The following is a 23,499-nucleotide window of genomic DNA, read 5'->3' on the forward strand; positions in this document are numbered from 1 at the left end:
TGATGAGATGATGTAACTGCACTATTCATACTGTACGCCAAAAATTTCTTACAACAATAGTACACCTATAACAGTTTTTAAGAATTGATATACCAGTATATGTAGTCCTCATTACTGGACAGAGTACAAGTATACTGATGCTGTTGTTGCTAGTGTTGCTCTACCCCAGTCTGTCTGGCCATGCAGATCCACTGACAACAAGCAAGTACCTGCCTTTCTGTGGCAGACAGTGCCTTGTCAGAGTCAGAACAGTGTCCTTCCACATGGCAAAGTGCTGGGAAAATGGAGGAGGAATAACTCCAAAAAGAATGAGCTATGTACAGGAGATATGCTTGAGCACAGTCTCAGTCCAGCCTTTGACTACAGTGCTTGTTAAACGTGGTTGAGTTCCCCACCTCAGAGTGTTGTGCAAGGCCAGCAACCAAACCTTGGCCCAAATCACTCCCATGGTAGTACCTAGTGGTATAATGGTAACTATCCATCCACTACTTTTTTGGTAAGATTACAGGTGCTTCACCTTGCTCAGGGATGACCCAGGACTATGCAAGGCAGGGACATCCATCATCCCTGAGCCAGATACATGCTCCAGCTGCATACCCAGGGATCATACAGCATACTTGGCATTCAAGGCAACTCAATGACTGAGGTAAATTTCTATGATGTAACTGAAATCAGTCACTGTAAGCTGTGATGAAATATATCATTAACATCATTATCTAAACCTTCTTGGCCCTTCTGAGAATTATCAATAAGACCCAGGGCTATGTCATCAGTTTGTCTAGTTATCTAAGGTGAGATCAGTTCATTCTCACAGAGTGGCATTATGTGAGCAATGATTCCCAATCATCCCTTGGATTTAAATCTTCATGGGTGCCATCCAGTTGGTTATAAGGTTACCACACAATACAGTAAATGGTGTCCTGGAGTGTATGAAAGTACTGAGTTCAGCACTCAGTGTAGTGATACCTGAAGGTAGCATTAATTCAGATGCATGGATGGTAAGTACCCCCACCTACTACAAAGTTCTTAATACTCAGTACTGGTATAACCATACAAGACAACTGAAGCTGAAGTGCTACAAAACCCTGCCTCCTTTTCAACATGTTAGTATCAGCGGGCTGGGAGTGCGATATGTGGTAATCTTCCAGGAGGCACACAACCATCTCTGAAACATTAATAAAAGCTTTTACCTACCTCTGAACTGACTTGGTGACTTTGTAAAAGGTGTACAGAAGTGCAATTTTTTAGTATGAAGAGGATCTATCGATAAAATATGATTATATATGGGATGGTAATGTTTGGTTAGGTTAGCATAAAACAGATTAGGATAAATCAGGTTGGGTTTAGTTACAAAATTTAGGTTACATTTGGATAAATCAGCAAGTATAAGAGTAATTTTGTGCCCAAAAATGGCGTTCCAAGAGAGTGTCCGTCACATCTACCTTCAGAGCACACAAGATGGAATCTGTCTGTCTGTGGTGTTATGCAGGATTGTAAACAATGACTGCTTTTTAAATCCTATTTATGCCCTATAAAAGATATAAAAAACATCAAAACTTGAATTCAGAAAATACTCAAAGAATCCCATGAAGGGCTTTGGAAAAGAAGAAGAAAAAAGAAGAAAACTGCAAAATAAGGTGGTCCTATGCCTCCTTGAAGATTACCCCTGAAACCAATGCCAAGCTGCAGACCTCATAAGGGGAACAATGAAGATCTGCACAGGCCATGCTGCAAGCCTTTATGAGGAACAATTTAAACTGGATATAAACCATTGACTAAATGAAGATAAACTACTTTACAAAGAATCACCTCAGCAGAGGTTAAATGTTATTTTTTCTCCCAATATTATCATCATCAATAAAGGCAGCAGTGAAAACCAGTGATGATAATCTTAATACAAAAATACTTGTTGGGCTTTTATCCCCTCTCCTAAAACACAAATAGCAGACTTCTATTATCACAGTGTCAATTAAAATATGACAGTCATGATGTATTTCCAAATTTCCTATTGGTCTGATGTGTTGACAGGACCTCCCCCTCTTGTTTTTTATAGATTAGCATATGCAGTGGGACTTTTCTTGTTTACTGTTTGTTTTTAAAAAGGTTTGGTACTTCATACTGCGTATATCTTAGATTCTGTGGAATAAGAATTATTTTAATTTAACTGCCCAGCATTATTTTGCTACCCTGTTTCATATTTTAATGGATGTCCCCTATGTGATGTACATAAAAATTTGCTTTACGATTGCACCTACCTTCACTTTTGCATAGTCTTGTAATTACCGAACGTGCCATGATTATGGAACACTTTTAACCCCTAAAGGTCGGTCCCCATTCTGGAACGTGTGTCATGGGGAAGTCGGTCCCCATTCCAGAACGTTTATGTTCTCAATCACTGCTCTACAATAAATAATCGTAGGACATTGGAACACCACTCATTTTAAAGGTAAAGAGTTGTGCTTAGCTGGGTATAAAGATTTTTATGATAGGTTTAGTAGGTTTCATAGGTATGATTTTGGAAAAATCACCTACTTTTTGAGGTGAAGAGGTATATGAGAGAGGGGGGTGTGAGTTGGGAGCAGGGCAGTGAAATGGCGGGGGACAGGGCGACGTGGAGGCGATTTGTTTGTGGCCACCCCAAATGGGATTGAGGCTTCTGGCAACAGATAGATAGATAGACCTACTTTTTGCAAATGATGCCAGCTCCTGACAGTCAATTTTATAAACAATGGCTGGCCCCAAAGGGTTAATGCACAATACTGTTTCAGCACAAGTTTTATCTGATGCACATTTCAGATTGTACACTGTCTATCTATCTATCTATTGCCAGACGCCTCAATCCCATTTGGGGTGGCCACAACCAAATCGCCTCCAAGTCGCCCTGTCCCCCGACATTTCACTGCCCTGCTCCCAACTCACACCCCCCTCTCTCATATACCTCTCCACCCCATCCCTCCATCTCATCCTCGGCCTCCCCCTCCCTCTTCCCCCCTCCACCTCACTCACATACACTCTCTTTGTCAGTCTTTCACCCTCCATCCTCTCCACATGGCCAAACCACCTCAGTGTGTTCCTCATAATGCTTCCTATCACATCCACATCCACACCACAAAGCTCCTTTATATCCTCATTCGTCAGCCTGTCTCTCCATGTGACTCCACAGGCTCCTCTTAAATAACTCATTTCCACTGCTCTCACTCTTGACTTGTGTCCTTCCAACAATGTCCAAGCTTCACTTCCATATGTTGGTATCACAATACTGTCATGTAGTAACTTTTTCACTTCCATGCTCACTTCCCTGTTTCTTATCACTGCTTTCAAAAAACCAGCAACCTTTCTTCCCTGCTGTACCCTTTCAAGCACTTCACCCTCCAAACTTCCATCCTTACTCATCACACTACCCAAGTACTTAAACGTACTCACATTTTCCAATTCCTCCAACCTCGCTGTACATTCACTGACTTCACCTCTCTCAAAGACCATCACTTTACTCTTCTCTACATTCACCTTTAGATTCCGCTTTTTACACACTCTCCCAAACTCATCCACCAAGCCTTGCAGCTCCCCTTCGTCTTCACTCAACAACACAGTATCATCTGCAAACAACAGTACAGGGAGTTTCCAAACACTATCCTCTCTCACCAGGGCCACTCCAACATCCACTACCCTACCTTGTACCTCTTTTATTACCCCATTCATGTACAGATTGAACAACCATGGCGACATGGCACATCCCTGTTTCAACCCAACTTTCAAAGAGAAAAATTCACTTAGTACACCATCCACATGCACTGCAGCCTTCGCACCATCGTACACACTCTTCACAGCATTCAACAACTTCCCATCTACTCCATATATTATTAATACTTTCCACAATCCTTGTCTATCCACCCTCTCATATGCTTTCTCCAAATCCATGAAAGCCGCATACAACTTCTTTCCCTTCTCTAAAAACTTTTCCACTAAAGATCTAAGAATGAATATCTGATCTACACAACCTCTTCCCTTCCTAAAGCCTCCCTGTTCTTCTCCAACTAATTTCTCTGTTCTTTCTCTAACTCTGTCAATAAGTATCCTACCATACACTTTTCCTATTATACTAAGAAGACAAATGCCCCTATGATTACCACACACTTCTTTTTCCCCTTTTCCATTGTACAAGGGAATAATTATACCTGACTTCCAATCCTCCGGGACTCTACCTTCCTCCCAGGCCAATCTGCACATCTTCCACATCCATTCCACTACTATCTCTCCCCCATGCTTCGGCATTTCACCACACACTCCATCAATTCCTGGGGCTTTCCCCGATTTAACTTTCTTCATTACTTCCACAACTTCTATCCTACTGATTTCTTCCTGTCTTCTCACCTCCCTCCTTCTCCCAGCCATTCCCCAGCCACTTATACTCGCATTACTTCCATCCTCTATGTTCAACAATTCCTTAAAGTGTTCTCTCCATCTGCTCACTTTTTCTCCCTTCTCCACTAGTAATCTACCATATTTATCTTTCACTCCCCTGCTAACTTCACTTCCACCCAGTCTTACTCTTTTCACCTCTTTTCAGAACATTTTCTTACAGTCCCTCCACTTCACACTCAAATTCCTTCCAAATTCCTCATCCACTCTCTTCTTACTCTCTCTTACTAATCTTTTCACCTCTCTCTTTCTTTCTACATATAACTCTCTCTTCTGCCTCTCAACTTCTTCCACGCCCCTATTTCTCATACATTCATTGTATGCTTTCTTCTTTTGTGCCACAGCCTGTCTCACCTCTTCAGTCCACCACGCTGTTCCTTGCACCCCCCTCCGTCTTCTCTTCCTTCCACACACCACATCACATGCTGCACATATTTCTTCTGTAAATATCCTACACACACCTTCCACATCTCCCATCTGCTCCAATTCATATTTGCCCAATCGTTCCTCCACTTCTCTCTTATACTCTGCCTTTTTCTCATCCTCATGTAACCTTTCCACTCTCCTTGCAACTACTCCTTCCTCTCGTCTTTCCCTTCTATTCCTCCATCTTACTTGACTCCTAATTCTGGCCACCACCAAGAAGTGGTCAGAAAGTCCACTCCCCCAACCTCTATAAGCTCTTGCATCCATTACACATCTTCGCATCCTTTCATCCACACACACATAATCAATCATTGCCTTCCTTTCATTCAGTTCACCAACCACCCTTCTCATCACTCGCCATGTATACCTGTGGATCATTTTATGCCTGAAGAGGGTATTGGCTATCACCAACCCCCTCCCAGCACAAATGTCCACTAACACACTCCCATTCTCATCTATCTCAGCAGGCACACCCCACTCACCAACTATTCCATCCACCTTCACATTCCCAACTTTATCATTCATATCACCGATCAAAAACATTCTCTCATTCCTTCTAAACTTTTCCATGCACACTTCCACATTTGTCCAGAACTCTTCTCTCACTCTTCTAGCACGATCTTGCGTTGGCGCATACACACACACAATCGCCCACATTTGTATTCCAACTTTCAACTTTACCCATACAATCCATGACCCAACTGATCCATACTGTCTTATGCTCTTCTTCCATCTTTTACTCACAACTATACATACTCCTTCCTTTGCTCTCTCATTCTCACCTGTAAGGTAGGTTATAATCATCGGACAGTCTGGGGGACAAAGCCCCCTCCCAGTTAGGTTTCAACACCTCCAGTTAGGCTTCCGTTGCTATTTATGGTTTTCAAATTATGTACACTTGAGTTTTTTTGTTGTACTGACTTCGTGTCAAGTCAGTGAGATTGGCAGTGAACATGGTGTCGGTGTTATCAGTCACTTTGCCCACAAGTCAGTTCACACACATGTCCTTTCACCCACATTTTGAGTTTATTTTCCCACACATAATAGTGGGTTTGCCCACAGTGAAACCTTTTCACCCACAAGTTTTATATATATCATCTACATTCAATCATCGTGTAATGCAGACAATAGGGACTGGACATGGACCATGCTACTCAAACCTGCTTCACTCAATATGTTTGCATGTACTGTATAACAGTACAAGGTGTTCTGGCAACTTTCCAAAACTCACACTTTTGCCACCTCCTACCGCCCTATGCCATATAAATTACCCCCTACTTATACCCACCATCAGGTAAAACACTGAGATATAACTGTCATAATTAAGAACATGAATGGTATTAAAAATATAACATTAGCAAAAACAAAAGTTAGGCTGGGCAACCTTGTGTTGTTGATGCATAGCTCCCTGGCATTCTCCCCAAGCCCCCCACCCCCAATGTTGTTGTTATTGTCATAAAGTTTCACTTTCTCTCGATTCATGCCGCCCTTGGTAGGGACATTAGACAGTATGGTTAGATGAAAATTTATGGGTTTTGCAGTTTCAGGGGAAGAATTGGAACTAAAATGTTTGCTAATAAGAAAAAAATTATTCTTTTATCCATGTGTTCTCGTAAGTTAACATTCAGTTTTACATTCCTCGTTCAATTTCACAATTCCCAACGCATCTCAGACTGAATGAGCATACAGCTAGTTGTTCTTTCTCTGATGCTCCACATAACATCCTATGAGCTTCTCAGTCAGCTTCAGGACAACATTACCAACCTTCACTGCTGCTAGGTTCGCATCACCAGGGTTCCCACACACAATCTTCTTTATCTTCTCCCAGTCCTTCCGAATCATTCTGATGGTGCTTTCATTCATGCCATGCATTTTTGCCACCTACCTGCCTCTTTCCCTGTTCTAAATCCTTTACCTTCTCATACTTCTGAGCATAATTTCTACCTGCCTCTTTCCCTGCTCTAAATCCTGTGTTATCTCATACTTCTGGGCATAATTCCTACCTGCCTCTTTCCCTCCTCTAAATCCTTTACTATCTCAAATTTCTGGGTATAATTTCTACCTGCTTCTTTCCCTACTCTAACTCCTTAACTATCTCATAATTCTGGGAATACATGAAGATGTGCCACTTTCTGGGTGGCTGGGGCTGATCACGCAGCATGACTAAGAGTCAATGTCTTCGCTCAACACTAACACAAAAAAAAAATCTTGCTGCACAGCGCACACAGAACTCAGTGCGATGCATGAAAGGACTGATAGCTGTATGCTCAGTCGGTCCGAAATGTGTTGGGATGCGCGAAATCAAACAAAGAATGTGGAACTGAATACTTACATACGAGAGCACATGGATGGAAGAGTAATTTTTTCTGATTAGCAAACATTTTCGTTCCATTTCATCCCCTAAACTTGCAAAACCCATAAATTTTCGTCTAACCATGTGGCCCTGAGTGTGCCCAGGACAGGTACGGGGATGTTACGTGGCAAATCATGATAAGTCTAGCAGGTGGTGTCACTGTGTGCGACTTTCAAATTTCTTCACCAGGCCAGCTGACTTCCCACGTGAGCTTGAGTTTTTCTGCGTGTTGATTATGACCTGTCGCATTATGCCAAGTGCGTTAGAACAAAAACGTGTTACTCAAGGACTGAGTGTACCAGATATACAGGCTACACAAATTAAGTAAATTTAACAACTAATATTAACCCTTTCCCATCAAGGGTGCTTGTAAAAAATTGCTGTAGCGCATGACCAGCTGAAGCTATCTATCTATCTATCTGTTGACAGATGCCTCAATCCCATTTGGGGTGGCCACAAACAAATTGCCTCCATGTCGTCCTGTCCCCCGCCATTTCACTGCCCTGCTCCCAACTCACACCCCCCTCTCTCATATACCTCTCCACCCCATCCCTCCATCTCATCCTCGGCCTCCCTCTCCCTCTTACCCCCTCCACCTCACTCACATACACTCTCTTCGTCAGTCTTTCACTCTCCATCCTCTCCACATGGCCAAATCACCTCAGTGTGTTCCTCATAACGCTTCCTATCACATCCACATCCACACCACAACGCTCCTTTATATCCTCATTTGTCAGCCTGTCTCTCCATGTGACTCCACAGGCTGAAGCGCTGTGCGAAATTGCAAAAATTGCATAGAGATGCTTTACTGTTACCGCTTGTAGCAAAGTTACTATTCATCGCAGAGAGCTCAATTTGGTCTTGTTTTGAAGCTTAGTAATTGTACTTTACCATATTATGTTTAAAAAAAAAAGCATTATACACAAATTAAAATGCAAAAAAAAAGCATGTACAATCAAGCTGATATGCAAAAATTTTGCACTTAAAAAAAAATTAGAAAAAAAAAATCAAGATAGAATAATATTTTTTGTTCCAAAATATAGCTGAATAATTTCCTTTTCAATGATGTATAATTTATTGTATTTGGAGCAATAATATCACAGAAAAAAGAAAATGAACAGGAAGAAAAACTTTTTAGTTTTTGGCGCTCCCAAAGCAATGTTTTACCAGAAATGCGTACTGTATAGTAAGTTTATTTTCATCATAATAACCTCAATTATGGCTCACTTTGAAGGTGAATAGTTGTACTTTATGGTGGCATATTTAAAACATGAAAAATACTGGGTCACATTCACCAGTAAATCCCGATCCTTGGATTATGACCATCTGAACGTCTGAGCCTCGGTAGCCAAGGACAGCCAAAGCTGTCTTCGGTATGTGAAAGGGTTAAATCCTGCAAAATAACAGAATACACAAAGTATGATGTAAGTTACCAGATAGCCTACAGTGAACCCTCAATTATCCAGTGTATTTCAGACAAGCCCTATGCCAAATATAGTAATCACTCTAATATCCGGACGCCCAATAACCGAACATCCCCACTAACCGAACCTTATCGTCCTGGGATCAAACATTCCCAAAATGGTCCGAAAATCCAAAAAAATTGGAAAAAAAATCGATTTTTTGCCGTCCGTAATTTGAACTTGCCGCGCGCGCCGCGTGAGAGCATTGTTTTGGTTCGTCATTCCTCCGACGTCCGATAGAGCGCCGCTGCATCCTCCCCACTTCCCGCCTGTCTCTCACCGCGACAAGACCTACGCTCTTCGTCATGGCTGCCCACGTGCTCGCTTTTGTGGTGGTGCCGTACTTGCTGCAAGGCCTCCTGCTGCTCTCTGCCCTACTCTTAGTGTGTGTGATGATGGCCCCGCCTCCTGAGAAAAGGAAGAGAGTGGTGTTGACTCTGGAGAAGAAACGGGAGATATTGGAGAAGGTTGATGCGGGTTGGTCTTCCTCTCGCATTCTCCGCAAGTTCAACCTGGCCCGGTCGACTTTGTTTGATATCAAGCGTTCCCGAGACAAGCTCATGCAGTACACGGCTGACTTCTCGTCGAGAAGCAAACGCAACGTGGAGAGGAAGGTTATGTTTACTCCCAAGTATGCAGAGATCGACCGCTCCACGTTGATTTGGTATCGACAGCAACGTGCAGCTGGTGTGATGGTACGTGGAACGGAGCTGAAGGCTGCTGCTGAGAAGTTTGCAAGGCTTCACGACGCCCTAGACTTCAAGGCATCCGAGGGTTGGCTCTTCGCGTTCAAGTTGCGACATGGCCTTACTAACCGTAAAGCACATGGCGAAGCATTGGACGCTAACGAGGATGGAGTGGGACGAGTTTCGGCACAAGGTGAAAGGCTTGATCGACAGGGAGGGCCTCACTCTCGGTCAAGTCTATAACGCTGACGAAACTGGCCTATTCTATCGCTCGGTGCCAACGAACACTCTCGCCGATGAGACGGAGAAGCGTGTACCTGGCCGCAAGCTTTCTAAGGAACGGATATCTGCTTTGTGTTGTGCCAATGCTAACGGCATGCACCGGCTTAAGCCCGTTATTGTTGGCCGTGCAAAGCAGCCTCGGTGCCTTCGTGGGGTGATGGATGTCCTTCCTGTCGTATGGTACCATTCTTTGAAAGCATGGTTCACAGCTGTGATTTTCAAAGACTGGTTTCACCATCACTTAAGCTTCAAGGAGGTCATACATTACCAGACGAAGACACTGGGAATTCCTCGCGACCAGGTAAAGGCTCTCCTTCTCCTCGACAATGCACCTGCCCACCCGTGCGACAAGGACTTGGTTGCTGAGAATGGCCGTATTAGGTGCATGTTTCTGCCACCTAATACGACTGCTCTCATTCAACCAATGGACCAAGGAGTGATCGTGGCAACAAAGCGCCTGTACCGTCGGAAGTTCCTGGACGAGGTGATGGTTGTTCTCGAGGATGAGGACGAGCGCAGGGAAGGACGTGACACTCAAGGCAAGCGGACTTTGGAAAACCTTCGCCGCTACAACATCAAGTCTGCGCTGTACAACTGGGCTAGTGCATGGAAGGAAGTCCCTGTGAAAACTCTTGAAAATGGTTGGTCTCGTCTGCTTCTCGGAACAGATGTGGAGTACGATTTCCTAGGGTTTGACGTGGATGACTTCCATGCACAGCTGCGTACGCACGGCGACGATGTTGATGTGGACGATGTTCGTGAGTGGTTGGACGACGACGAGGGCGATCCTGGGTATCAGACGCGTTGTCTGATATCGAGATCGCGTCTTCGGTTGCTGGTGTCAGTCCCGAACTTGAAGATTCCGACGACGAAGGCGATGATGATGCAGACTCCGCCCAGCAGGACACTACTCCAGCCATCCCCAAGCTGAGCGCACTCCGGGAACATCTAGAGTTCGTCCTAGACTACCTGGAACACCCGGACTGCGACAGGGAGATGGGGCCCTTGGGACTCGTGGAGGAAGTGCGTGCTTTCCGGCAGCGCATCATCAATCGCCAGAATCGTCGGTCCTTGCGTCAGTCAACGATTGACAGTTTTTTCAGGCCCGTGACCCCGCTGTGCCAAGCCCTGGTTCCACTCCGTTGCCTCCCCAAGACAGGCCCTCATGCTCCGAGCCACAGCCCAGCACATCAGCTACAGTGGAGTCACCGCTCGACGTGAGTTTGCGGCTGTCTTCAGAGTCTTCTGTAGTCGGTACGCCATCACCACTACCCACCGATGCACCCCTTGGACGCCTGCCAGTGATACTCTCGGGCTCTGACAGTGAATAAACAGCAAGAACTTCTCCACTAGACCACACGGGAATTTTGAGTGTTGTGCAGTGAAAAAACGGTGTGTTGTGTTAAGGTTTTCAAGTTGGGAGAAAAGACTAAGTAGAAAAGAAATTTAACGTAACTAACCTTCTTTGTTTTGGCTTTGGAAACTTAAAAAAACTTGGGAAAAGTTAATGTGCAACACTTAAATTTAATGGAACATTATTTGGACTAAAGTGAACACTGTGAAAAGATCGGACTTCTGTGTGTTAGTGACTAAGTTCAGTGCAAGACTTCAGGAAGAGTGTAGTGCAAGTGCTTCAGGAAATCGTTCTTACTGTCAGAGTCCGAGAGGAGGCGGTTATTCATCGAGGTGGCCAGGGACTTGCTGTAAGTAGCCAAAATGTTTCATGTTGTACTATTTTCCATACTATATTTACCAGAATGTTTCATATTGTATTTTTTCCCATACTATACTTACCAGAAAGTGTCATACTGTACTTCTTTCCATACTAAACTTACCTCATGCATGTGCAGTAGGAATGTGTTTTTCAGAGTTCGGTTAGGTTCGGTTAGGTTAGGTTCGGTTAGAGTCCATAAGTACCAGAATGTTTATTAATGTATGAACATACTTCTAAACCCACATTTTATGTGTCTATTGCATTTATTTCAGTCATTTATGTGCCTTATTGGTGTGATTTGGGTGTTAAATAGGTGCTATGCATGTCCGGAGGGAGTTGTATAGGTGTTTCTCTGTGTTAGGGTCCGTAAGTACAAGTCCATAAGCTGGGGCCCAATATCCGGACAAAACCAATATCCGAACCTACCGATGGCTCTATTGATCCGGATATTGGAGTGATTACTGTAATGTGAAATCCCGGATACTGCATAGTACCCCGCATCGGATCTATATCTGGCATTGAGCTGGATGTTGCGTTACTCTCCCTCTCGGCCCTCTATCTTAAAAACTTTCCCATGAGTAAAAGACAAAAATTAGATATAAAATACAATAAAGTAATGACATAATACAGTACAGTAATACAGTAATAAAGTGCTGACTGGCTACTATTTACAAGCCGGTTGATACACCTCAATGATGGCTATTGCATAGAACCACTGGTCACGTCCTGTTTTGGTGTCGGATATTGCACAGAGCCACTGGTTACATTCCATTTTTGGTGTTGGATATTGCATAGAACCACTGGTTATGTCTCGGTTCGGTGATGGATGATGCATAATTTTGCCAGATATTCCTTTAGCCTTTCAATGCCCAGGGGTCCAGAAATTGTCAGGACCCAGTGGCCGGCCCCAGCACCATTTTTTCAAATTTCAAAAATTGATTTTTTTACTGGTCTACCACGTTGAGTACACCACTTCCCGTCCAATCAGCGAAGTTAAGCAACGTTGGGTCTGGTTAGTACTTGGATGGGTGACCGCCTGGGAACACCACATGCTGTTGGCATAACGTTCTCCCTACGTGTCAAGTGGGGTTGGTGGAGGATTAGTGCCCCTCCCTGTAAAACAATTAACTCTAAGCCCTTGGCCACCCCGTTTGGGATACATGGCGTCTGGCAATGAATGAATGAATGATTTTTTTTTTTTCTTACCAAACTGAACAGAAATATCTGGTGCATCTGCCAATGCAATTCTTGGCTTCCTAAACCCATCCTGTGCTCGATAGGCACAAAAAATTATGAAAAATGACTGAGTACACACCAGTGAAAACTAAGTACAGTAAAACCTCGATATAATGGACTTCAATATAGCGGAATTCACTTTTATTGGACTCAAGGAGCCAGGTGGACTAAATTCTTATGCGTCAGGAAAAGTCCAATAAAGCCAGAAGCAGTCCTCTCTTGGAATAAATGAATAAACAAACAAACAGAGGAGATACCAAACCATCGGTTCCTCCTCTCTCTCTCTCTCCTCTTTCATACCTTCCCTTCCTCCCTGTCCTTCTCTGGTGAGAGAGAGAGAGAGAGAGAGAGAGAGAGAGAGAGAGAGAGAGAGAGAGAGAGAGAGAGAGAGAGAGAGAGAATAAATACAGAAATGACAAGTGGCGTCCCCTTGGCATAAACAAATGAGGGAGATAGGCATAACCTTGGTCCTTCCCCTCTCTCTCCTTCTATATTTCCTCCCCTTCTCTCTGTCTCAGGGAAAGGGAGGTGAAAGTGAATGAAAAAGTGAAGGTTAGTGAAGGCATTGTGAAGGTGAATGTGAAGGTAGTGTGAAAGTGAAAGTGAAGGTGAAAGTAAGTGAACGTGAAAGTGAAAGTCAAGGTGGAAGGTGAAAGTGAAGTCAAAACTGAAAGTGAAGGTGGAAGGTGAAAGTGAGGGTGAAAGTGAAGGCAAAAGTGAAGTCAAAAGTGAAAGTGAATGTGAAGATGGAAGGTGAAAGTGAGGGTGAAAGTGAAGGTGAAGGTGAAAGTAAACATGAATGTGAAAGTGAAGTCAAAAGTGAAGGTGAGAGGTGAGAGTGAGGGTGAATGTGAAAGTGAGGGTGAAAGAGGGTGAAAGTGAAGGTGAAAATGAAGGTGAAAGTGAAGATGAAAATGAATGTAAAAGTGAAGGTGAAAGTAAAGGCCAAGGAGAAAATGAAGGTGAAAGTGAAGGCAAAAATGGATGTAAAAGTGAAATGACGTTAAAATGAATGTAAAAGTGAAGGTGAAAGAAAAGTTGAAAGTGAAAGTGAAGGTGAAAGAGAAAGTGAAGGTGAAGATGTGAGTGAGGGTGGAGGTGACTGTGATAGTAAAAAAAAGGGAGGGCAAAAGTGAAGGTGAGTGAATAATTGTAAAGGTAAATGTGAAAATGAGAAAGTAAGGTTGCAAGTGAAGGTGAAAGGGAAATTCAAAATGAGTGATAGTGCAAGTGAGTATGAAGGTGAAGGTGAAGGTGAATGTGAAATGAGCATGGAAAAGAATATGAAGGTGAATGTGAATGTCAGAGTGAACTAAAAGTGAAGGTAAAAATGAATGGGAAGGTGAAGGTGACAATGAAGACAAAAATATGTGAAGTAAAACAGAAGTGCCTGGTGCATGGGGGAAGAGAGAGAGAGAGAGAGAGAGAGAGAGAGAGAGAGAGAATAAATGCATGAATGACAAGCAAGCCTCTTTGCATAACAAAAGGAGGAAGAAGTCCAAGGGGGAGTCCTGATGTCACTTTTATCGGACTTTAGCTTTTTTCGGACTGGCTTGGGCCCCAATTAGTCCGCTATACAGTAGTGAGGTTTTACTGTAGAGGAACGGAAAAACATCACACTAAGAAATATCCATCTTTTTACCCCCCAAAATTTCAGTGGTGCTGAAATGGTTTGAAAGGACTGGATATGTGTATTATGAACAATATCAGTACATAATATAGGAGATTTCATTAAAAAAAATAATATTATGAACTTTATTTTTTTTTCATCTTCAGCTAAAATTTTATATGATGACCAATTAGCAGCTTAGAGTAAAGTTATGGTCTTCAAGAGAAGTGATGTCAGTGAATGTACAGTGAGGTTGGATGATGAGGAAATGGAAAATGTGAGTGTGTTTAAGTACTTGGGTAGTGTGATGAGTAAGGATGGAAGTTTGGAGGCTGAAGTGCTTGAAAGGGTACAACTAGGAAGAAAGGTTGCTGGTTTCTTGAAAGCAGTGATAAGAAATATGGAAGTGAGCATGGAAGTAAAAAAGTTACTACATCGCAGTATTGTGATACCAATTTTAACGTATGGAAGTGAAGCTTGGACCTTGTTGGGGGGACAGAAGTCAAGAGTGAGAGAAGTGGAAATGAGTTATTTGAGAAGAGCATGTGCAGTCACATGGAGAGACAGACTGACAAATGAGGATGTGAAGATGCATTGTGGTGTGGATGTGGATGTGACAGGAAGCGTTAAGAGAAACACACTGAGGTGGTTTGGCCATATGGAGAGAATGGAGAGTGAGAGACTGATAAGGAGAGAGTATGTGAGTGAGGTGGAGGGGAGGAGAGGAAGGGGGAGGCCAAGGATGAGATGGAGGGATGGAGTGGAGAGGTATATGAGAGGGGAGTGTGAGCTAGCAGCAGGGCAGTGAAATGGCAGGGCACAGGGAGACATGAAGGCGATTTGTTTGTGGCCACCCCTTATGGGATTAAGGCATCTGGCAATAGATAGATAGATAGATTAGCACCTTGCATGAGGGGATTGGCATAAAGGGAAGGGAAGGTTTTCCACTCATCTATATACAACGTGAACATGGCAAATGTTGCTAAAATGCTTGTGCAAAGGAAGGAATATGTAAAATGATCCAAATCCGTACAAAATATGTGAACCTATTGGTAGAAATACCTAAATTATGAACTTTTTTCCATATTGCGATTTTTTTTAAATTCCTGTACTGATTTATAATAATACTCTGGGTGGTACTGTGTGTGTTGCAAGGGAGGAGAAAGATTATATTTTCTGTCTGTTTCAAGATAATGGGTGCAGCTGTGTGTTTAGGCAAATATCTCACGGTCAAAAAACAATGATGCCAGAGATTAGCACGGTTGGCTGGGCAAGGAGCTGTTGGGAATGATGAGGTTGTCAGTTACTGTTATTACAGTATAACAATACACACTGAATATAACTAATTCTCCTGCAAACACTCAATGACCTCGTTCCAGGTCTTCTTCGATCTACCTCTCACTACCCTACCCCCAACATTAATGCTTCTCATTTTCTGCATCCAATTAACACCCCCATCCTCTCCACATGCCCACACCATCTCAGTCTACTTCTCCTCACTGCAATACCATTACAGTCCAGTGCCATCCTACCTCTCAACTCTTCCATTGAAAACCTAGCCCCCCCAGGCCTCACACTCAAGGACGCACTGCACATCCACCTAATCATTGTCATTTCCATATATTCGAGCCTGCAAATATCCTCTTCCTTTACTGCCCAGGTCTCACTACCACATACCATTACACTTCTAACACATGCCATATACAAAGATTCCTTGGCATGGGGGAAGAGCCCTCTCAATGTCAGGAGAGGCAACAGTTCCCTGAGCCTCTTCCAACCACTCCTCACTCTAGCCACCCCCATCCTCTCCACATGCCCCACCTCCAGCACATAACATGTCCCACATAACAAAACTCTTCCACACACTCAAGATACTCACCAGCAAGTTTAATCCTTTCATGCCTGGCAATCTCCTCAAGCTGTCCCTGACACACTGCACACATGAAATCAGCATCATCTCACAGTCTACCTCTAATACCACTACATCTCCTAAGCGCCCACTTATCACAAACATTGCACTTCCCATGCCCTTGTGGCAGGAGTTGAAAAAATATTACTTCTCAGACTTATTGGGTTGTAAGTTATGACTCATGGAGTTTGCGGCAATCGAAAGGGATGCTTACCTCTCTACCCTCTCTTTCCAGGTCAAAAATAAACTTTCATAAGCAGCCACTATCCGCGAGACACACTCACTATCTATTCTTGAAATACTTACTTACATTTCCTTAAACTAACACTGACTTCAATCATACACTACTGCACTTTCCTAGTTATACTTACATTATCACAACCATAAATCTCTTTATATACAGTACATAGTTCCTTTGACAAAATTTTGTTACTATAGGCAAACCTCAGTTTAATGATGCAATCTGTTAACCCTATAAGCACCAATGACAGCTGGGAACCGTCCAGATTTTTTGTGCACCAAGGACCAACAATGGCTAACAGATGTTTAAAGAAATTTCTGGATTTTTTCACAACGCAGGCCTCTTATAAGGGAAATATTCATAGTGTAAGCCTTCACATGGCTTTGTCACGTTAATCAACAATTGAAAACCTGCTCCTGCCACCCACGGGTACTCATGCACAATAAAGTACTGAATATGCTTGTATGCTTTCTGCATCCCATGAGTGACAACATACCTAGCTTTGGTCCAGCACGCCGACCGTACAAAGCCTCCATTTCATTGCCGAGGTCTTGGAAATCCTCCAAGAGCATGGCAGCACCTCTGAGGATAGTGTGGAATCTTCAGGAGAGAAGCTTGAGCATAAGGAGGAGGATATCAAGGACTACAAGGAGCCGATTCTCTCTACACGTTCAAGAGGCACATCCACTCGCCCTCACACTCGGCACAGTGATAGTGACGATGGTGATACAGTAATCCCTCATTTATCCAAACATAATACAGCCAAAGGCATGTCCGGGCAGTGACAACATCCAGATAATGAACACTATTCCTCTACCATACCCAGACCCTACCTATACCCACCTCCAACCTATACCTAACCTATTTCTACAGTACCTATGCTTAATTTGGCAGTGTTTTCCGGTCATTCAGGCATATTCAGACATTAAAACACATGTAGGAATATCAAAAGTAATGGTAAACACCAAGAAAACCGTGCAGAAAAACCACTGAAAACCAAAAAACACCCTACTGATATACTATGTACAGTACCCTTCCTTATTTTGGTAGAGTTTTCAGGTCATTTTGCCATATTTTGACATCAAAATATACACAGGATTATCCAAAATAATTTTCAACATCAAGAAAACCATGCAAAAAAAAAACTGAAAACCAAAAAGCACCCTACCTAAACACTACTGTATGTACAGTATTCCTCTTTTATTTTGGAGTTGTTTTCCAGTCATTCTGGCATATTTTGACATCAAAACATACTGTACATAGACTTATCCAAAACAAATTTTCAACACCAAGGAAACCACACACACACACACACACACACACACACACACACACACACAAAAAACACTGAAAACCGATAAACACCCTACCTAATCACTAATGTACGTGCAATACAACCTCCTATTTTTGGTACTGTTTTCAAGTCATTCTGCCATAATGTGACATTGACACATACATAGGATTATCCTAAATAAATTTTAACACCACGGAAACTATGAAAGAAACCTAAAGTTACCTGCCAAAAAACATTAGGTTGGGGTACTTACCACTCAGTGCACCACCACAAGGCTTCTTAGCCCACCACCTCCAGCAGGCGTAGAGTTGTCCCATGTGGTCTCGTGTCAAACAGTAGCACCTAACAAAGGCTGACAAACTCCTCCTCCTCGTTATCCTCAATCTGTCTGAGGTGCCTGATGACCAGTGACGTGCGGTGCGGTGATGGTGACCTACCCACCTCAGGAGACTCCGAAGACAGCTGCAAGCTTACATCCAATGGAGACTCAACAGTTGTCGATGTGCTTGGCTGCAGGTCCGATGGTGAACGCAGGAAATGAGGTGGTGGTGAGAATGGGCTGGGACTCGAGGGGGCCACAGGCTTGAAGAATGGGTCGATCCTGGTCTGACTATAGGACCGACAATTCTGCCAGAGGATGACAGCGTCCTGGACTCCCCGCAACTCCATCGCCAGGCAGAGTGGCACCAACTCCCTGTCACAGTGTGGGTGCTCAGCATACTCCAGCACCCTCTCCAGGTAATCACAGAGGACACTGAGGTGAAGGATTGAAGGAGTCGCGGAGGGCTGCAAGTCAGGGTCCTTATCTTCATCCCATTGGTCCTGCTATCCTCTTCTGTGCCCGCAGAGGCAGCAGCAGCGATCTCCTCATCAGACATGGTCTGGTAACCAGGATCGTTGCCGTCGTCATCCAGCCAATCCCTCATGTCATCGATGTCCACCTGCTCTCCTGCTGTTCTAAAGAGACTGGAAATCATCCACATGTTTGATAGAGGAATACCTCCTTGACGAAATGTCAGTAGAACCAATCACTGAAGATCTTAGTGGTACACCAGGCTTTCAAAGAATGGTACCACACAACAGGCAGGCTATCCATCAACCCACGGAGACAACGTGGTTGTTTTGCACGCCCGACAACAATGGGTTTGAGATGGTGTGTCCTGTTAGTACTGGCACAGCACAAATCAGAGACACGTTGTCTGGACAACTTCTCACTAAGCACAGTCTTCTCCCTTTCCTCAGCTGGGGTGTTGGTGGACAAGGAGCGGTAGAACAGACCAGTTTCGTCAACATTATAGACTTGACCAAGGGCAAGGCCCTTGTCCTCGATCAGGTGCTGCACTTTCTGGTGAAATGGGTCTGCTTCTTCTGTTGCCACATCCAAGGCCTCACCATGAGCCTTACAGCCAGTATGTCCATGGCAAAGCTTGAAGAGAAGGAGCCATCCCTCAAATGCCTTGAAGTTCTTTCTCGGCAACAGCCTTCACCTCAGTTCCACACACTAGCACACCAGCACCACGATGCTGATGAAACCACATCAATGTTGACCGGTCAATAACGCCATGCCGGGCCTGGGCCATTACCTTCCTGTCGCCCTGACGACTGCTTTCGGCAAAGTCCTGTCCGTACTGCGTCAGCTTGTCACGTGACTTCTTGACGTCGAACAATGTTGAACAGGCTAGATCATACTCACACAGAATGCATCCTGCGGTCCAGCCCGCGTCAACCTTGCCCAATATCTCACGTTTCTTCTCCAGAGCCAGAACCTTCCTCTTTCGTTTTTCAGGTGGTGGTGGGGCCATCACCACACACATGAGAATTCAGCAGAGAAGGGCCATAACCTGAAGAAGGTAGGTAACCACCACAAATGCATCCGCATTCACAACCATCATTGCATGCGCTACCACACAAAAGGGAGACAAATGCGGGAATTGAGGTGCAGGCTTGTGTTCGCTGGCAAACAGTACAGCACTGCCATATCGCACCCAATGGTTGCTTTCAAGCACAGAGGTAGCAAAATGCGGCAAACTGACGTGTGCATGTAAGGTTCACTTCCATTTGCCCAGGCATGTGTTAGTAAGTGACAGCAACTGCGGATGACCAATATGTCGTTGTCTCAGGCAGTGTATGACTAATGTGGCCTGCCAGGTCTCTGACCATTTGGTACGGAAGCGGACAGGCACGCGTCGTGGGGAGTTTCGCACTAGTCCCAGAGGCCAGGGGACTCCTGTTTTTCGGTGTAGAGGCGGATATGCAGTTTTGCCGTACATTTACAGTAAAACCTCGATATAATGGACTTCAATAGACCGGAATTTGTTTTTATTTGACTTGAGGAGCTACCAGACTAAATTCCTGCATATCGGAAAAAGTCTGATAAAGCCAGAAGCAGTCCGGACTGCCTGACCACTTCAGCTATGATCACCACAGTAAGGTAAATAAAAGACATGTTTATCAGTGTACAGTACAGTATTATTATGTATATTATACCATTTGATTAATGTAGTGAAGTTATAACACAGTACAGTACCACAAAGGTAGTCAAAACAGTTTAAAAACCGTTCATGCGATCCGGACTAATGTCTGATATATTGGAAATAGTCCGGGTTAGCAGGGGGAAGTCCGGATGTCGCTTTTATTGGAATTTTGCATTTTTCGGAATGGTTTGGGCCCCAATTTGTCTGTTATAGTGAGGTCTTACTGTACTTGTGGATTGTGGTCTGGCCACCTGTACCCCTCAGCCAAGAACAACTTTCACCTCATTCTTTCAAAAATAACCATAGGATTTTCTCAAAAATATGCTCAATGTGTTTTCCAGGCAAAATTACATAGGTTATCCTTACCTAACCTAACCAAACCTAACCTGTCCCATTAGGGATGCTTGGCTAAGGCAGGTGAGTGTGGTACTGAAATGAATATCCATACGAAATGGAAGTGAATTGTACAGTGGTGTACATACACACATGCAGTACTGTACAGTACTGTGTACGGCACTATCATATGCACTGGTACAGAAATTACTGTATTGATACTGTAATCATACCAGGGGAAGCAATCTCTCTCTCTCTCTCTCTCTTTGTGTGTGTGTGTGTGTGTGTGTGTGTGTGTGTGTGTGTGTGTATTTACCTATTTGTATTTACCTATTTGTAGTATACAGGAATTGAGCGATGCTCGTGTTGTCCTGTCTCCATATCCACATTTATCTAGTTTACTTTTACACACATGAATGTTTTTCTCCTGCACCACCTTTTTGTCTAAGTCGTTCCAAATACTTATGTATTTACCCAATATACCTAACTGAGATACACAAGAAATATGCTATGCTCGTGGGCTCCCGTTGCTGTTTCTCAGTAAGTCAAATTTTGCTTTAAACTCGTTTAAGTTTTTAGACTGGATGATCTCTTTGTCCAGGCTATTCCATAAATCTATAATTCTGTAAGGAAGGCTATATTTCTTGATATCCTTCAAGCAGCTTGACCTTTTCAATTTCATTCCATGTCCTCTTGTTGCTCTCTTATCCCATAAAAACTGATCTTCTCGGTCAATTTTATCTACTCTCATCATGGTCCTGAACACTGCAATCATGTCTCCCTTCTTTCTCCATTCCTCTAAGGAAGGCAAATCCAGCTTTTCCAGCCTCTCTCTGTATGACAGATCTGCCAGACTGGGGACCATTTTGATTGCTGTTCTTTGTATTCTCTCAATCTTGTTTATATCTTTCTTTTTGTGTGGGGACCACACTACCGCTGCATATTCTAACTTGGGGTGGATCATGGCCACTATCAATTTTTTCATCATCTCCTCATCCATATATTGAAATGCTACTCTTATGTTAGTCAGGAGTTTATAAGTCTCTCTAATTATCTTATTAATGTGCTTTTCAGGTGACAAACTATCTTGGACCAGCACTCCTAAGTCTTTCTCTTCTCTCATTTTAGTGATTAATTCATTACCCAACAAATAATTCACTGATGGCCTCCTGGTACTTTTACCCATTTCCAATATTTTACATTTCTTTACATTAAATTTCATTTCTCACTTCCAGCTCCAATCATGTATCCTATCCAGATCCTCCTGCAGCATTTTACAATCCTCCTCAACCTCTATATTCCCCAAGATCTTTACATCATCAGCAAACAGACTTGCATAACTGTTCACTCTATCTACCATATCATTTACATAAATCAGGAACATTACTGGCGCAAACACCAAGCCTTGGGGGACTCCACTTGTTACTTCCCTCCATCCAGACATCCTATCCCTTATTACTGTCCTCATTTGTCTGTCTCTCAAAAAGTCTCTCATCCATTCCAGGAGTTTCTCCTTCAGTCCTCCTATATATTCTAGTTTCCACATTAGTCTCTTATGAGGTACTTTGTACAAGGCCTTCTCTAAGTCTAAGTACACACAATCCACCCAACCATCTCTCTCCTGTACCACATCAATCACTCTTGAGTAAAAGCTCAACAAGTTAGAAACACATGACCTTCCACTTCTGAATCCAAACTGACATTCAGCCAAAATATTCATCTCTTCTAGATATTTTATCCATCTGTCTTTCAGGATTCTCTCGCACAATTTTGCGAACATGCTGGTTAGAGACACTGGTCTATAATTCAGGGTTTCTTCCCCTGTTTCCTCCCTTATAAATTGGTACCACATTTGCCCTCTTCCATTCTTGTGGCACTTTCCCCTCTTCCAAAGAACACATGATTAAACTGTGAATATTATCTGCCAGTTGTTCTCTGCATTCCTTCAGTACCCAATTAGAAATTCCATCAGGTTCTGGGGCTTTCCTTACATCTTGAGTTTCCAATAATTTGTACACTTCCTGTACCTCCACTTTTATATCTTTTATCACCAGTACATTTCTAGTCACTCCCTCCCCTTCCACAAACTCTTTTTCATTAGTGAAAACTGATTGGAAACATTTGTTCATTATTTCAGATTGCATTGTGTGTGTGTGTGTGTGTGTGTGTGTATTTTGGGCTGCTGAAACTACACATTCAAACTGCACCAAAATTGGCACAAAAAAAATTGCAAAAAATTCACTGATGTGAAAAAACTTGGTCCCATCACGATTGAAAAACTTTTACTATATTTAATGAGCGATCAAATTTTGACCAAAAAACGCCGCTCCTGGCGTGAGTGCGTGAAATTAGGGTTGCATTCACCATAGAGTTCTTGATGGCTTTATATCTAATATACTACCTGTATAATAGTAGCCGTGTGTCTGTGTGTATGCGTATTTTGGCCAGCCAAGACTACACATTCAAATCGCACCAAAATTGACATAAAAATCACAAAAAATTTGCTGATGTGAAAAAACTTGGTCCCATCATGATTGAAAAACTTTTAACATACTATATTTAATGAGCCCTCAAATGCTGACCAAAATACGCTGCTCCCAGTGCCCGTCAGTTGCCGTGGCCGAGTGGTTAATATCTCGGACTTGTGTGCAGACAACTTGGGTTCCATTCTCAATGCTGCAAATAACACGATCAATTGTTTAGCTGCAAAAAATCCAAGTGACAACATTAGACTAGAACAGCACACAAATGGATCATCATGGGCCCTTCGATGTCATCTTGACAGCCGATAGTGACAATGTTAGATTAGAACAGCACATAAACATCACTCAGCTTACCTGAAATGATCGCAACGTGTGCGCGAAGCGTGAGGAAATGAGTGAGAAGCATGAGGAAACGAGTGCGATGCATGAGAAAGCAAGCGTGCAGAGCGAGAGCCCTCCGCAGGAGCAAGTGCGAGAGGGCCCAAAGGCCCACAAGCACTTGTAACCAGGGGCGCACCCAGGGGGGGGGTCGGGCCCGGGCCCCCCCCTTAGCTCTCTGGGTCCTTAAAAAATTTAT

At 43.4% G+C, this 23,499-nt stretch overlaps 1 protein-coding gene and 1 pseudogene across 1 annotated transcript in view; one reads left to right on the plus strand and one right to left on the minus strand.

Moving 5' to 3' along the window:
• Positions 1-23,499, minus strand: part of LOC145408597 (dolichyldiphosphatase 1-like) — a 48,593-nt gene that overhangs the window by 17,060 nt on the left and 8,034 nt on the right. The gene's annotated exons all lie outside the window — the stretch shown is intronic.
• LOC145408913 (5S ribosomal RNA) lies at positions 12,286-12,404 on the plus strand (annotated as a pseudogene).

This window comes from Coenobita brevimanus, chromosome 78 (genome assembly GCF_032717465.1).
Source record: "Coenobita brevimanus isolate Jiangsu-jjx chromosome 78, ASM3271746v2, whole genome shotgun sequence".
Classification (NCBI taxonomy): Eukaryota; Metazoa; Arthropoda; class Malacostraca; order Decapoda; family Coenobitidae; genus Coenobita; species Coenobita brevimanus.